The sequence below is a fragment of the Ranitomeya imitator genome, chromosome 5, assembly GCF_032444005.1.
Source record: "Ranitomeya imitator isolate aRanImi1 chromosome 5, aRanImi1.pri, whole genome shotgun sequence".
NCBI classification, from domain to species: Eukaryota; Metazoa; Chordata; class Amphibia; order Anura; family Dendrobatidae; genus Ranitomeya; species Ranitomeya imitator.
This window is the reverse complement of record NC_091286.1, coordinates 399,700,420-399,716,421: the sequence shown is the minus strand read 5'-3', so window position 1 is coordinate 399,716,421 and position 16,002 is coordinate 399,700,420.

Here is a 16,002-nt window from a genome sequence, read left to right as displayed (position 1 = left end):
CAGGCTTTGAAGGGCTAACATAAAAAAATATTGGGCTGTAGGCACTTTAACATTGGTTCCAGGGGTACACGGGCAGCAGTAGACTGGTCAGTGGAGGCCTAGTGGAAGGAGGGACCGCAGACAGGCTTCGAAGGCCTAACATAATAAAATTAGGCTGTAGGCAATTTAAAATTGGTTCCAGGGGAACACGGGCAGCAGTAGACAGGTCAGTGGAGGCCTAGTGGAAGGAGGGACCGCAGACAGGTTTCGAAGGCCTAACATAATAAAATTAGGCTGTAGGCAATTTAAAATTGGTTCCAGGGGAACACGGGCAGCAGTAGACAGGTCAGTGGAGGCCTAGTGGAAGGAGGGACCGCAGACAGGCTTCGAAGGCCTAACATAATAAAATTTGGCTGTTGGAAATTTAACATTGGTTCCAGGGGAACACGGGCAGCAGTAGACAGGTCAGTGGAGGCCTAGTGGAAGGAGGGACCGCAGACAGGCTTCGAAGGCCTAACGTAATAAATTTGGGCTGTAGGCACTTTGAATTCTCTTGCAGGGGTACCCAGGCAGTGGGCACCATTGGTGTTGTCAACGGCGGCCGATTGTAACATAGTAACATAGTAACATAGTTAGTAAGGCCGAAAAAAGACATTTGTCCATCCAGTTCAGCCTATATTCCATCATAATAAATACCCAGATCTACGTCCTTCTACAGAACCTAATAATTGTATGATACAATATTGTTCTGCTCCAGGAAGACATCCAGGCCTCTCTTGAACCCCTCGACTGAGTTCGCCATCACCACCTCCTCAGGCAAGCAATTCCAGATTCTCACTGCCCTAACAGTAAAGAATCCTCTTCTATGTTGGTGGAAAAACCTTCTCTCCTCCAGACGCAAAGAATGCCCCCTTGTGCCCGTCACCTTCCTTGGTATAAACAGATCCTCAGCGAGATATTTGTATTGTCCCCTTATATACTTATACATGGTTATTAGATCGCCCCTCATTCGTCTTTTTTCTAGACTAAATAATCCTAATTTCGCTAATCTATCTGGGTATTGTAGTTCTCCCATCCCCTTTATTAATTTTGTTGCCCTCCTTTGTACTCTCTCTAGTTCCATTATATCCTTCCTGAGCACCGGTGCCCAAAACTGGACACAGTACTCCATGTGCGGTCTAACTAGGGATTTGTACAGAGGCAGTATAATGCTCTCATCATGTGTATCCAGACCTCTTTTAATGCACCCCATGATCCTGTTTGCCTTGGCAGCTGCTGCCTGGCACTGGCTGCTCCAGGTAAGTTTATCATTAACTAGGATCCCCAAGTCCTTCTCCCTGTCAGATTTACCCAGTGGTTTCCCGTTCAGTGTGTAATGGTGATATTGATTCCCTCTTCCCATGTGTATAACCTTACATTTATCATTGTTAAACCTCATCTGCCACCTTTCAGCCCAAGTTTCCAACTTATCCAGATCCATCTGTAGCAGAATACTATCTTCTCTTGTATTAACTGCTTTACATAGTTTTGTATCATCTGCAAATATCGATATTTTACTGTGTAAACCTTCTACCAGATCATTAATGAATATGTTGAAGAGAACAGGTCCCAATACTGACCCCTGCGGTACCCCACTGGTCACAGCGACCCAGTTAGAGACTATACCATTTATAACCACCCTCTGCTTTCTATCACTAAGCCAGTTACTAACCCATTTACACACATTTTCCCCCAGACCAAGCATTCTCATTTTGTGTACCAACCTCTTGTGCGGCACGGTATCAAACGCTTTGGAAAAATCGAGATATACCACGTCCAATGACTCACCGTGGTCCAGCCTATAGCTTACCTCTTCATAAAAACTGATTAGATTGGTTTGACAGGAGCGATTTCTCATAAACCCATGCTGATATGGAGTTAAACAGTTATTCTCATTGAGATAATCCAGAATAACATCCCTCAGAAACCCTTCAAACATTTTACCAACAATAGAGGTTAGACTTACTGGCCTATAATTTCCAGGTTCACTTTTAGAGCCCTTTTTGAATATTGGCACCACATTTGCTATGCGCCAGTCCTGCGGAACAGACCCTGTCGCTATAGAGTCACTAAAAATAAGAAATAATGGTTTATCTATTACATTACTTAGTTCTCTTAGTACTCGTGGGTGTATGCCATCCGGACCCGGAGATTTATCTATTTTAATCTTATTTAGCCGGTTTCGCACCTCTTCTTGGGTTAGATTGGTGACCCTTAATATAGGGTTTTCATTGTTTCTTGGGATTTCACCTAGCATTTCATTTTCCACCGTGAATACCGTGGAGAAGAAGGTGTTTAATATGTTAGCTTTTTCCTCGTCATCTACAACCATTCTTTCCTCACTATTTTTTAAGGGGCCTACATTTTCAGTTTTTATTCTTTTACTATTGATATAGTTCATTGTAATGAGTGTCTGCCAGTTAGTAGTCCCAAAAAATAAATACATGTTAATGTCTCGCATTACAAGAAAAAGAAAAACCAAAAGGGTGCAATCATTAGGTACAGGGGTGGGCTCCTCTGCGTAGTTTCAGACCTAGTAATTTGGCACAAAGTATTTACTTGGGTAAATATAGGACACTGCCCCTGACTATGTTAAGTACCATCATACATGTCAACACAATGGTATTGTCAGTGGCAGGAATTTACAGATGTCAGCGCATAGACTAAACATTGGTGGAACTGTGAGAGATAATTGTGCAAGTGGTATAGCAATGTTTGAGCTGGGGGTGGGGGAATTCTCTTGTGGCCGGCGGTACAGGCCCAGGGCCCCTCATGTTACAACAGTGTGTCTGACGTTGGGTGCGCACCACCACCGCCAGAGACACTTTATTGTACTATGAGGGACCCAGTGGCAGTGCCGTCGACCAAAAGCGTGCACACCCACCTCTTCAGACAAACGGCACTCTCACAGGTGCTTGCGCCAAGTGGCGATACCACGGCCCCGTGTTGGGAGTTTGGCCATTTAGGGAGGTGTAAACATGTCGTATGCTGGACAATCAGCTGCTGCAAATTACGAGATTGGTAAAGTCATTCAGAGTAATCCACAGGCAATACCTTTTCATAGGAAAGCTAGGTGTCGGCCGGGCAAGGTGGGGCAAAAGAATTCGAAATCCAGTTGTGGTTCATTTTAATGAAGGTTAGATCATCAACATTTTGGGTAGCCAGACGAGTCCTTTTTTCGGTTAATATTGAACCTGCAGCACTGAATACTCTTTCTGATAGGACACTAGCTGCCGGGCAAGCAAGCTCCTGCAATGCATATTCTGCCAATTCTGGCCAGGTGTCTAATTTGGATGCCCAGTAATCAAATGGGAATGACGGTTGAGGTAGAACATCGATAAGGGATGAAAAATAGTTAGTAACCATACTGGACCAATGTTGTCTCCTGTCACTTTGAATTGATGCAGCAGTACCTGTCCTGTCTGCGGTCATAGCAAAATCACTCCACAACCTGGTCAGAAAACCCCTCTGTCCAACGCCACTTCGGATTTCTGCACCTCTAACACTTCTGTTCTGCTGCCCCCTGCTGCTCGTGTGAGAACGATCACGGGCGCTGTGTGCTGGGAATGCCTGAAGCAAACGGTCAACAAGAGTTGATTGTTTGGTTGCTAATATTAGTTCCAACTTCTCATGTGGCATAATATTTTGCAATTTGCCTTTATAGCGAGAATCAAGGAGGCAGGCCAACCAGTAATCGTCATTGTTCATCATTTTAGTAATGCGTGTGTCCCTTTTGAGGATACGTAAGGCATAATCCGCCATGTGGGCCAAAGTTCCAGTTGTCAAATCTGCGGTTGTGATTGGTTGAGGGGCAGTTTCAGGCAAATCTACGTCACTTGTGTCCCTCACAAAACCAGAACCCGGCCTTTCCACGCCACCAATTTCCAGTGCCCCCGGGAAAGCTTCCTCATTAAAAATATACTCATCCCCATCATCCTCTTCGTCCTCCACCTCCTCTTCGCCCGCTACCTCGTCCTGCACACTGCCCTGACCAGACAATGGCTGACTGTCAACAAGGCTTTCCTCTTCCTCTGGTGCAAACGCCTGATCCTTTATGTGCGTCAAACTTTGCATCAGCAGACACATTAGGGGGATGCTCATGCTTATTATGGCTTTGTCTGCACTAACCAGCCGTGTGCATTCCTCAAAACACTGAAGGACTTGACACATGTCTTGTATCTTCGACCACTGCACACCTGACAACTCCATGTCTGCCATCCTACTGCCTGCCCGTGTATGTGTATCCTCCCACAAAAACATAACAGCCCGCCTCTGTTTGCACAGTCTCTGAAGCATGTGCAGTGTTGAGTTCCACCTTGTTGCAACGTCTATGATTAGGTGATGCTGGGGAAGGTTCAAAGACCGCTGATAGGTCTGCATACGGCTGGAGTGTACAGGCAAACGGCGGATATGTGAGCAAAGTCCACGCACTTTGAGGAGCAGGTCGGAGAACCCAGGATAAGTTTTCAATAAGCACTGCACCACCAGGTTTAAGGTGTGAGCCAGGCAAGGAATGTGTTTCAGTTGGGAAAGGGAGATGGCAGCCATGAAATTCCTTCCATTATCACTCACTACCTTGCCTGCCTCAAGATCTACTGTGCCCAGCCACGACTGCGTTTCTTGCTGCAAGAACTCGGACAGAACTTCCGCGGTGTGCCTGTTGTTGCCCAAACACTTCATAGCCAATACAGCCTGCTGACACTTGCCAGTAGCTGGGCCATAATGGGACAACTGGTGTGCAACAGTGACAGCTGCCGATGGAGTGGTTGGGGGTGCAAATGCCAACAGCCAACTGTTTCCTAGGCCGTGAGCTAGGCACAACTGTCCCGAAATTGATGTCCCCTGTGGACCCTGCATCCACCACATTCACCCAGTGTGCCGTGATGGACACGTAACGACCCTGGCCATGCCTACTGGTCCATGCATCTGTAGTCAGGTGCACCTTTGTACTCACAGATTGCCTGAGTGCATGGACGATGCGCTCTTTAACATGCTGGTGCAGGGCTGGGATGGCTTTTCTCGAAAAGAAGTGTCGACTGGGTAGCTCGTAGCGTGGTTCAGCGTACTCCATCAGGGCTTTGAAAGCTTCGCTTTCAACTAACCGGTAGGGCATCATCTCTAACGAGATTAGTCTAGCTATGTGGGCGTTAAAACCCTGTGTACGCGGATGCGAGGATAAGTACTTCCTTTTTCTAACCAGAGTCTCATGTAGGGTGAGCTGGACTGGAGAGCTGGAGATCGTGGAACTAGCGGATGTGCCGGTGGACATGGCAGACTGAGAGACGGTTGGAGACGGTATTGTTTCCGCCGGTGCCCTAGATGCAGTATTTCCTCCTACGAAACTGGTGATTCCCTGACCCTGACTGCTTTGGGCTGGCAAAGAAACCTGCACAGATACTGCTGGTGGTGCGGAAAATGGTGGCCTTACAGTGACGGAAGGGATGTAGCGTTGCTGACTAGCTTCATTGGCCGAGGGTGCTACAACCTTAAGTGACGTTTGGTAGTTAGTCCAGGCTTGCAAATGCATGGTGGTTAAATGTCTATGCATGCAACTTGTATTGAGACTTTTTAGATTCTGACCTCTGCTTAAGCTAGTTGAACATTTTTGACAGATGACTTTGTACGGATCAATTGGATGTTGTTTAAAAAAATGCCAGACTGCACTCTTTCGAGCCTCGGATCCCTTTTCAGCCATTGCAGACTGAGCTTTAACCGGATGGACACGCTGTCCTCCAACAGTTTTTGGCTTTGCCACGCGTTTTAGGCCAGATACGGGCCCGGCAGATGGAACCTGTTGCGATGTTGATGCCTGCTGCGGCCCCTCCTCCTCCGCTTCAGAACTACTGCCGCCGGCACCCTGTTCCCCCAATGGCTGCCAATTGGGGTCAACAACTGGGTCATCTATAACCTCCTCTTCTACCTCGTGCGCAACTTCGTCTGTGTCACCATGTAAGTCGGTGGTAGAGCGTTCGTGATGGGGCAACATAGTCTCATCAGGGTCTGATTCTGGATCAGTACCCTGCGAGGGCAATGTTGTGGTCTGAGTCAAAGGACCAGCATAGTAGTCTGGCTGTGGCTGTGCACTCCATGTTAGATTCAACTTGTAATGGGCATGGCCTGTTAACTGCTTCACTTTCTAAGCCAGGGACGGTATGTGTAAAAAGCTCCATGGAGTAACCCGTTGTGTCGCCTGCTGCATCCTTCTCTGTTGTTGTTTTTGCTGAAGAGGACAAGGAAGCGACTTGTCCCTGACCGTGAACATCCACTAACGACGCGCTGCTTTTACATTTACCAGTTTCAAAAGAGGAGGCAAAAGAGCTAGAGGCTGAATCTGCAAGGTAAGCCAAAACTTGCTCTTGCTGCTCCGGCTTTAAAAGCGGTTTTCCTACTCCCAGAAAAGGGAGCGTTCGAGGCCTTCTGTAGCCAGACGACGAACCTGGCTCCACAGCTCCAGACTTAGGTGCAATATTTCTTTTACCACGACCACCTGATGCTCCACTACCACTACCATCATTACTAGCTGACAATGAACGCCCACGGCCACGACCTCTTCCACCAGACTTCCTCATTGTTTTAAAAACTTAACCAAAGTAACGGTATTTGTTGCTGTCAAACAACTTACACGGTGAGCTATAACTTCAGTATGATTTCGATATCCCTTTACAGGTTGGTGAGACCGCAAGGAAAATCAGGAACAATGTTACACACTCTGTTTTCTGTGGCACCAAATCAGAGAGATGCCACACACGCAGGACTGTCACTCAAGCACAAATGTCAATATTAATCTCCCACTGTATTTTTTTTTTTTTTATTTCAGGGAGAATTTAGAAAGCAAAAAAAAAATTGCCTTTCTATGGCCCAGTGCCCACTATTTGAGAGAGAGAGATGGCACACCCAGGAGTCAAGACTGGCACACAAGCAGAAAGGGCAATATTTATCTCCCACTGATTGATTTATTGATTTTTTTCAGGTAGAATTTAGAAACCAAATCAACCAAAAAAATTAATTGGCTTTCTATGGCCCACTGAGTGAGAGATGGCACACACAGGAGTCAGGAGTGGCACACAAGCCCAGAGGCCAATATTTATCTCCCACTGATTGATTTATTGATTTTTTTCAGGTAGAATTTAGAAACCAAATCAACCAAAAAAAAAAATTGGCTTTCTATGGCCCTCTATGTGAGAGAGATGGCACACACAGGGATGGCACTCTAGCAGAAATGCCAATCTTAATCTCCCACAACTTATTTTTTGTAGGGAGAATTAAAAAAATAAAAATAAAAGGGACTGTCCTACAATTACTATCTCCCTGCAGTAATCTCAGCCAGGTATGGCAGGCAGCAATAAGGAGTGGACTGATGCACAAATTAAATAAAAAGTGTGGACAAACAAAAAATATAGCTGTACAGAAAGGAAGGAACAAGAGGATTTGTGCTTTGAAAAAAGCAGTTGGTTTTCACAGCGGCGTACACACAGCAATGCAGCTATCAGGGAGCCTTCTAGGGCAGCCCAATGAGCTACAGCGCTGAGAAAAGAAAAAAAAAAAGTAGCTTCCACTATCCCTGCACACCGAAGGTGGTGTTGGACAGTGGAAATCGCTACAGCACAAGCGGTTTGGGGGTTAATGGACCCTGCCTAACTCTATCCCTGCTTCTGACGAAGCGGCAGCAACCTCTCCCTAAGCTCAGATCAGCAGCAGTAAGATGGCGGTCGGCGGGAACGCCTCTTTATAGCCCCTGTGACGCCGCAGACAGCAAGCCAATCACTGCAATGCCCTTCTCTAAGATGGTGGGGACCAGGACCTATGTCATCACGCTGCCCACACTCTGCGTTCACCTTCATTGGCTGAGAAATGGCGCTTTTCGCGTCATTGAAACACGACTTTGGCGCGAAAGTCGCGTACCGCATGGCCGACCCCGCACAGGGGTCGGGTCGGGTTTCGGCGACTTTTGAAAATGAACGACCCGTTTCGCTCAACCCTACTTGGCACTACCTTGGATTGAGTTGACTTCTATTAACCAATGAAGGTTATGTTTTCTGTGATTACACTGCACTATCTTATTCCATGAGGAGATGCTTAGCCGTTGAGAAAGTATTCCAAACATTCTCCGGCCTGTAGAAGCACTAGTGAGTGCTACTCCTGAAGATATTACAGTTACAAGTACATCCTCAGATAACACTTATGCAAACTACAGGTATGGTGTATCTGTCAAAAGCTGTGAGAACACCTGATACCAGATCATTTGACGATATGGAAATGCATTAGGTGCCACAAACCTTGTGGACAAAGGGAAAAACTGATGTAGGGTGGCTCCCCATACCTTCGGTCATGATTAAATTAAATATTGGAGCCACACCTCTATTTTTAAAGTAGTATCCCTTAAGCTCAGCCCAATCAATGGCCTTAACTAGGTATATAAGAGAATATTCCCAGGCAGGAGCTCTGGTGCAAAAGACCTCCCCCTGTAACCATCTTCTTGTATCCAAAGTTGTATTACTATAGACAGAAGGTGACATTTTCAGGCGACTGTGTTTCTGAAGCTGCTAGACACCTGACTGAGAAAAAAGCAAACAGTCCAAAATCTTCTCCCAACATAGATCACACCAAGTTACGCACCTTTTGTGGCTTGTGTCTTATTGTAGGCCTCATACAAGGTCAGCCTATCAAATTAGGTAAACTCTTTATAATTGTTTGTCATCAGAATCTATTGATCTCATCCAAGAAGCCATTGACTCATTTTATTCTTTCAAATTATTTATTGTATCAGCCCCCAGCCCTAGACATTCTAAGCTGTGATCAGCCATTTTCCTTGTTCTGCATGTAATAAGCAGGTCATGTTACATCAGTCTTTGCACAACCACATGGTGATAGAAAACGACACTGGCTAAAATTTTTAATGAGATCTGGGACAATAAACATACAGCACAATACGTCTCTCATAGAGGACAAGAAAGGAGAAAAGCCCCAGGTCTGTTTGATCTACACACACAATCCAATATCTTCCAGGATTATGCCATATTTAGCCCTTGAAACCCAAGGAGGTTATGATTTATGACAGCACACTCCATACAAAATGAAACCTGGATTAAATCCAGGTTTTGGGGAAAGAGTGTTCCTCATGAAGTGTCTGTCGCGCTGACAGTAGCCAGATGGGTAACTGACCCCTGGTTCCATCTAACTATAACATGACCTGGGGAACAGAGGTGATGGAGGGAATATGATCCAAATGTAGAGAGACTGGTCACCAAAACACAGACTGGGATCCCTCGCTCAGGCTCTATTCCCCATAGTAGATTGTGGTTCAGTTTTCCACACCCTGGTGTCAGTGCATGTGGTGAGGATAACAATTGATTCTGCAGATATTATTCCATATATGCAGATATTATTATTTTATCTATTACTCAATGTTGCTGTAAAAAGAACTGAGATATGTATCACCAAGGTTCTTAAATAGTGCATGATTTACGAAAGGTTTTAGAGGATTGAGAAGGGTTAAGCTTTTACTATTCTCATATTTTGTCTAGTATTTTCTTAAATTCTATGCAGTGTTTTGAGAACTAATCTCTGAGAAAGGGAGTGAAGAGGATTTGTTGGAGTTTCCCATTGGAATTTTGCATGGCGTCTTATTTTGTCTGCAGTGGTACAAGCAGCCTTCTTAATGGCACATTGCACAGTCCCCAATGACTAGCCCAGCCCCTAAAATGAGCGCAACTGATGAAACTTTGTGTCCGCAGGCTCTGCCACTGATGACGTTGCATTTGAGTATCCTAGCATGCACTGGAGGTTCTCAAACAAAGCGCCATCAGAAAGGAAGTAGGGGAAAAAAAATAGAAATGTAGTTAGATGGTGTAGTAAGGGACCGGTAGGGAATTTTTAATGCAAGTATATTAGAAAATAGTTTGGATTATGGCATCGAATAGATAGGGATATAGAATGAAAATGACTTTGCTTTTGGACAACGCCTTTAAGGTTTCTGCATGTAAATACAAATTTTACCTAGTAATAACACCTTTATATCATCTGTAAAAAAAATCTTCTTGTTGATGTAGCCTATAGATAGATGCTAAACATGTTTGATCTTAAAACTTCTTTAATGGCTTTTTGATTTTGTTTGACACCTTGTATAAACAATGATATATACATATGTATATCTGTAAATATATATTTGCGTCTAGTTGTGGCATTGGTTTGATACAATACTTGCCTGTTAACATTCTACAAAGTGTTCTTTACCTGAACCTGTAAGCGTCAACAGAACATAAACTGTACAATATGTACTATATATACTTGTTCTCCCCTCTAAACATAAACTATGGGGATCAAAGATATATCGCAATGAAGCAGATTTCACACAGATAATGGGAAAAGGCTCTTGAAAGCATAACACCAGCCAGGGGCTGGAATAAACCTAATTGATCTTTTACTTAGTATTGTTTTGACAGTTTAAATTTGGATTTTGGCACATTATTGTACTTATCTAGTGAGCTATAATTCTACACAGTAACATTACAGTATTTGCATTTACAGGGTGACTTTTCAACTACTGTAATTATTTTGTTATACAATCCAATATTTTTTCTTATAAATGGATTATTTATTATTACTTTTTTAGTTCACTTTCTTCTTAAATTTAACAATACGGTCATACAAATAAATGATCCTGGTAAGGCACTCTGAAAGCCTCCATGATTTTAACTCATAAAAGGATAAGGCTATGTCCACACGTTGGGTTTCTTCAGAGTTTTTTTGCTGCATTTTTTAATGCAAATTTTAAAGGGACTCTGTCACCTGAATTTGGTGGGCTATGTAAATGCCCTGTTTTTGGTCCGATGGGCGGTGTTTCTTCTTTTTTCCTCCACTCCATCCTTCCCCGCTGTCCGCAATGTTTTCCGGAATTGGATGGAGTACGTGTCCTCCATAGTTCGCGCGTGCGCAATGCAATCTTGTCTCACGCACGCGCAATATGCTTTGCCCATCTGCGGGGAAAGCTGAAAAGCATTACTGCGCATGCGCTGGCGCACTATGTTCCGGAAGTATTTCTCTGTGTTCCAGGACATAGTGCACCGTCGCATGCGCAGTAATGCTTTTCGATTTGCCCACAAAGCATTTTAACCCCTTCACGACATCCGCCGTACATGTATGGCGCTGCGGGAGGTGGATTCTCGCGTATATGTATGGCTTAAAGATCACGCTTGCACTTGGGGTGATGAAAAGTGGGTGTTAGCACTATGTGAGAGCTGAGACCATGCAGCAATGCCCACAATTGCAAGTGTTTAACTAGTCTGATGTCGCTGTCAATGGTTATGGAGAAAATGTGCACGCAGTCAAACAGCGCTCCCTCTGTTTCGAGTCTCGCCGTGTGGCTATGCAATACTGCAGAGCCATATTTGAGGTATTGCCATGTTCAGCAGAAATTGTGTGCTATTTTTACCCTTTTTCCCATGTTAAAATGTAAAATCTGTAGCTAACACAAAATTTTTGTAGTACAAATTTAGTTATGTTTTCTTCACCGCCCAATGCTATAAAATTCTGTGACACACATATGGTGTCAATATGATCACTGCACCCCTGGATGAATTCATGAGAGGTGTAGTTTGTAAAATCACGTCATTTATGTTAGAGTTCTACTGCTCTGGCACCTCAGTGGCTCTGCCAATGTTGCATGCAGGGCCAGACTGGCCATTGGGCACTTCTGGCAAAGTGCTGGTGGCAGTAGTGGGCCGCTCACCAGCGCCGAAAACCCCCCAGCGCCGACTCACCTCCCGTCAGGCCGCCACATTCAACTATACCGGCATCTATGACGCTGATACAGTTGAATGCAATGATGGAGGAGAGAGCGTCTGCTGTCGCTCCCTCTCCCATCATTCCCCGCTCTGCCTCTGACACTGCGGGTGCGTGATGATGTCATATCATCACGTACCTGCTGTGTGTGTCGGGCGGGCAGACTGCAGCTGCTGAGACCAGAGCCGGGAGCAGCGCGGGGCACGAGGAGAGGAGGGGAGAGCGTTTTTAATATATCAATGAGTGATAACTGGATTGTGGGGCTATTGGGGGGGGGGCTGAATTACATTCTATGGGGGCTGTGCTGTATTACATTCTATGGGAGGGATTTATTACATTCTTTTGGGGCTGGCTGCATTACATTCTATGGGGGCTGGCTGCATTACATTCTATGGGGGCTGTGCTGTATTACATTCTATGGGGGCTGTGCTGTATTACATTCTATGGGGGCTGTGCTGTATTACATTCTATGGGGGCTGTGCTGCATTGCATTCTATGGGGGGCTGGCTGTACTACATTCTATGGGGGCTGGCTGCATTACATTCTATGGGGGCTGGCTGCATTACATTCTATGGGGGCTGTGCTGCATTACATTCTATGGGGGCTGTGCTGCATTGCATTCTATGGGGGCTGTATTACATTCTATGGGGGGTTGTATTACATTCTATGGGGGGCTGTATTACATTCTATGGGGGCTGTATTACATTCTCTGGGGGCTACATTATATTCTATGGGGGCTGTATTATATTCTATGAGGAGGTGGGCTGTATTGCATTCTATGGGGGCTGTATTATATTCTATGGAGGGTCTACATTATATTTTATGGGGGGGCTGCATTATGCTCTATGAGGGGGCTACCATATATTATATGCAGGGGCTGCATTATACTATATGAGGGGGCTGCATTATATTCTCTGGGGGTTACATTATACTAAGGGGGCTACAATATATTCTGTGGGGTGGCTGCATTATACTCTGGGGTGGCGTCATTATACTATATGTGGGCTACATTATGCTGTATCGAGGACTATGGGGAATACATTATACTATATGAAGAACTATTGGGTGCATTATACTATGGGAAGTGAATTGTACTACATGGATGACAATGGCGGGGCATTATACTATATGGAGCACTATGAGGAGTGTATTATACTATATGGAGGACTGTGGCAGTACATTATACTATATGGAGGACTATGAGGAGTGTATTATACTATATGGAGGACTGAGGAGTGTATTTTAATATATGGAGGACTATGAGGAGTGTATTATACTATATGGAGGAGTGTATTATACTATATGGAGGACTGAGGAGTGTATTTTAATATATGGAGGACTATGAGGAGTGTATTATACTATATGGAGGACTGAGGAGTGTATTATACTATATGGAGGACTGAGATGCACATTATAATATATGGAGGACTGTGGGGTGTATGATACTAAACAAGCAAAATGTTGCCCATTCATCGAGTGATTGGATTGTTTATGTGGGAACAGAAATCCTTGTTCTCAGCAGCAGATCGCCGGGTAAACTGCAGATATGCTGCTGATAACATGATGCTGTATGGGGACAGATTGATCTAATTGTGATTGTTCTGTTCCCTTCATTCTTTCTCAGTTGGTGTAAAGAGGCCGAGAAACAAGTGAACGAATTCAATATTGTCGATCACACTCGTTTAGTGGCTTGAAATCAGCGCATGTAAATACAGCAGAAATGCTTTGCAGGGAGATGAGGCAAGGATGATGACAGTTGTAGTTAGCGCTATTCCCAGGCGTCGGGTGCTAACTACTGCTTTTCTCAGCTACCAAAGCATTTAATTCCGGTATGTATAATGATTTTTAGGGTTGATGTCAGCTGCGTAATGTCAGCTGCTATCAATCCCTGGTGTAAGTAATGGAGAGGTGTCTATCAGACACACCAACTACTAGCCCAGACCTGGCGAGATCCAGCGACTCTGAAAAGCGGTGACGGTAGTAACAATACCACTCTTCTCTAGCCTTTGGTCGTCTCATCCCTTCATTATCTACGAGATCCAGTTATGTAGGTAAAGTAGCGGCTTTTCTTGGTAATGCAACTAAAAGCAATAAACAGGACTGAGCTGTAATACTGGATACAGCCGTGGTTATATGTTAAATAGTCGTGTTACACTCCCCTCACTTCTTGTAACCTACAAGTGTACAAAGATATTATACAGTCACCATGTGACAAGTGGGCCTGTGTAGCTTCAAATGCCAGGGCTGAATTTTAGTCCCAGTCCGGCCCTGGTTGCATGGCACTCTCAAACCAAACTCTCTAGCAAAATATGCACTACAGTATGGTGATCTTTCCCTTCTGAGTTTTGCAATGTGGCTTAAAATTAGTTTTTGATTACATATGAGGTATTGACATGAAGAAATTGTGTAACATATTTTGTGGTCCATTTTCTCCTATTATTCCTTTTGAAAATTGAAAACTTGGGGCCAAAGTAACATTTTAGTGTAAAAATGGTAATTTTCCTTTGGCTAATCCCAATGTTATACTACACCACTAGATGTATTCATCAAGAGGTATAGTTTCCAAAATGGGGTCACTTGTGGTGGCTTCTGCTGTTTTTGCATGTCATGGGCTCTTCAAATGTGACATGGTATCTGCAATCTGTTCCCCCTAAAATTGCGCTCCAAAATTCAATTGGCACTCCTTCCCTCCCAAGGGCTACCGTGCACCTAAACAGTAGTTTAGTTTAGTCCATGGTGAGTGTGAAACACACCATGTCATTGTGAGAGGCAGAGCCAGGGCCGTAGTCGTGACTGAGTATATCTGGTTAAGCATGCCCTGGCCTCCTGTCACATATAAACAATGTCCCTTTTCTTGCATACCCTCTGCTGCACCCTATGCACTGCCAGGGTCCCATCAGGGCTGCTGAAGTTCGGCTGCTGGTGATGTTGAGCACAAAGAGACAGAATCCAATTCAAACTGTAAACGATTAACTTTACTTGGTTTCAATCACAGCACAACCACATCAGTTACAGCATTAACACAGAGCATGGCATCATTCACATATTTTGCTTTCCCTGTGTCTTCTCTTATTCCTTCCAGGGATTCCCCGGGTCCTACCGAACCGTTCGGTACTGCAGCATCCTCCCTCTCCAGCATGACTACTCTTAGAAGTTCCCTCGTCTGTTTAGACCGATAGCTGCCACATTATCAGAGTGACCTGCATCTTTATCCTGCTGCAATTCTTTAACTGTCATTTTCTGACTCACTGGCACTGGACGGCTGGGCCCTCTTCATAGGACGCTGCGTATCTGCTATGCTGTCCTGGGCTCTTAAGCCCTTCGGGATGCCTGGGGCTCCCTGGCCCTTTGAGCTGTCTCAGCTTCCAGTCTTCACTGAGCACCAAACAAGAAGTCTTATCTCACAGTGACCCCTCCTATGAGTTAGCTATACACTAAGGTGCCCCATCTAGTGTCCACCCTGGGGAACTGCACTTACCCTAATCTACGGTACTACTCTTTCCCTATAACAAAGTAATCCACATTGTATAGCAGCACACATGAACATATCAGCAATTACAGTTATATAAACATCCATATGTTATAATGAGAACCAAAATAAAGAAAATTGGCGCGCACTCGGTAATTTAAAAGAGCGAGGTGCCGATGTAATGGACTATAAAAGTCCTGAATATCAGAATAAATAGAATACTCTGCACTATCTGATAATTTATATTGCAATGATAATGAACATTTATTTATAGGACATTAAGCATAAGATTCCACAGTGTAGAAAGCGACCAAAAGCTAAACTGGCATTTTGACTCCTTCAGAGTCTTAATCATATAGTCGCTAGAACAAAACAAAAACATATATGTACAGTAGATACATCATACCAATAAACACAGCAGAATAAAAAATAAAAATAAAAACAAAAAATTGCCCCAGTGAAAACATGGTAACAGACAATATTCATCAAACACAATAGGCACCAATAGTATCACCAAGAGAAAAAAAATTTTTGGGAGGCATAATAAAGAAAAAGATGTTTTTATTTTTATAATGAGAACCAAGTCGGTTCTTAAAGGGGTAGGGGCAACCAACAGTCCTTAGAGCCCATTACATCACCAAACAGCACAGTGAGTATCTGTACCCCTATTTACAGGCCCACTCACTGATTCCAAGATTGAAGACACCTGTGATGCTAGTTAGTGGACACACCTT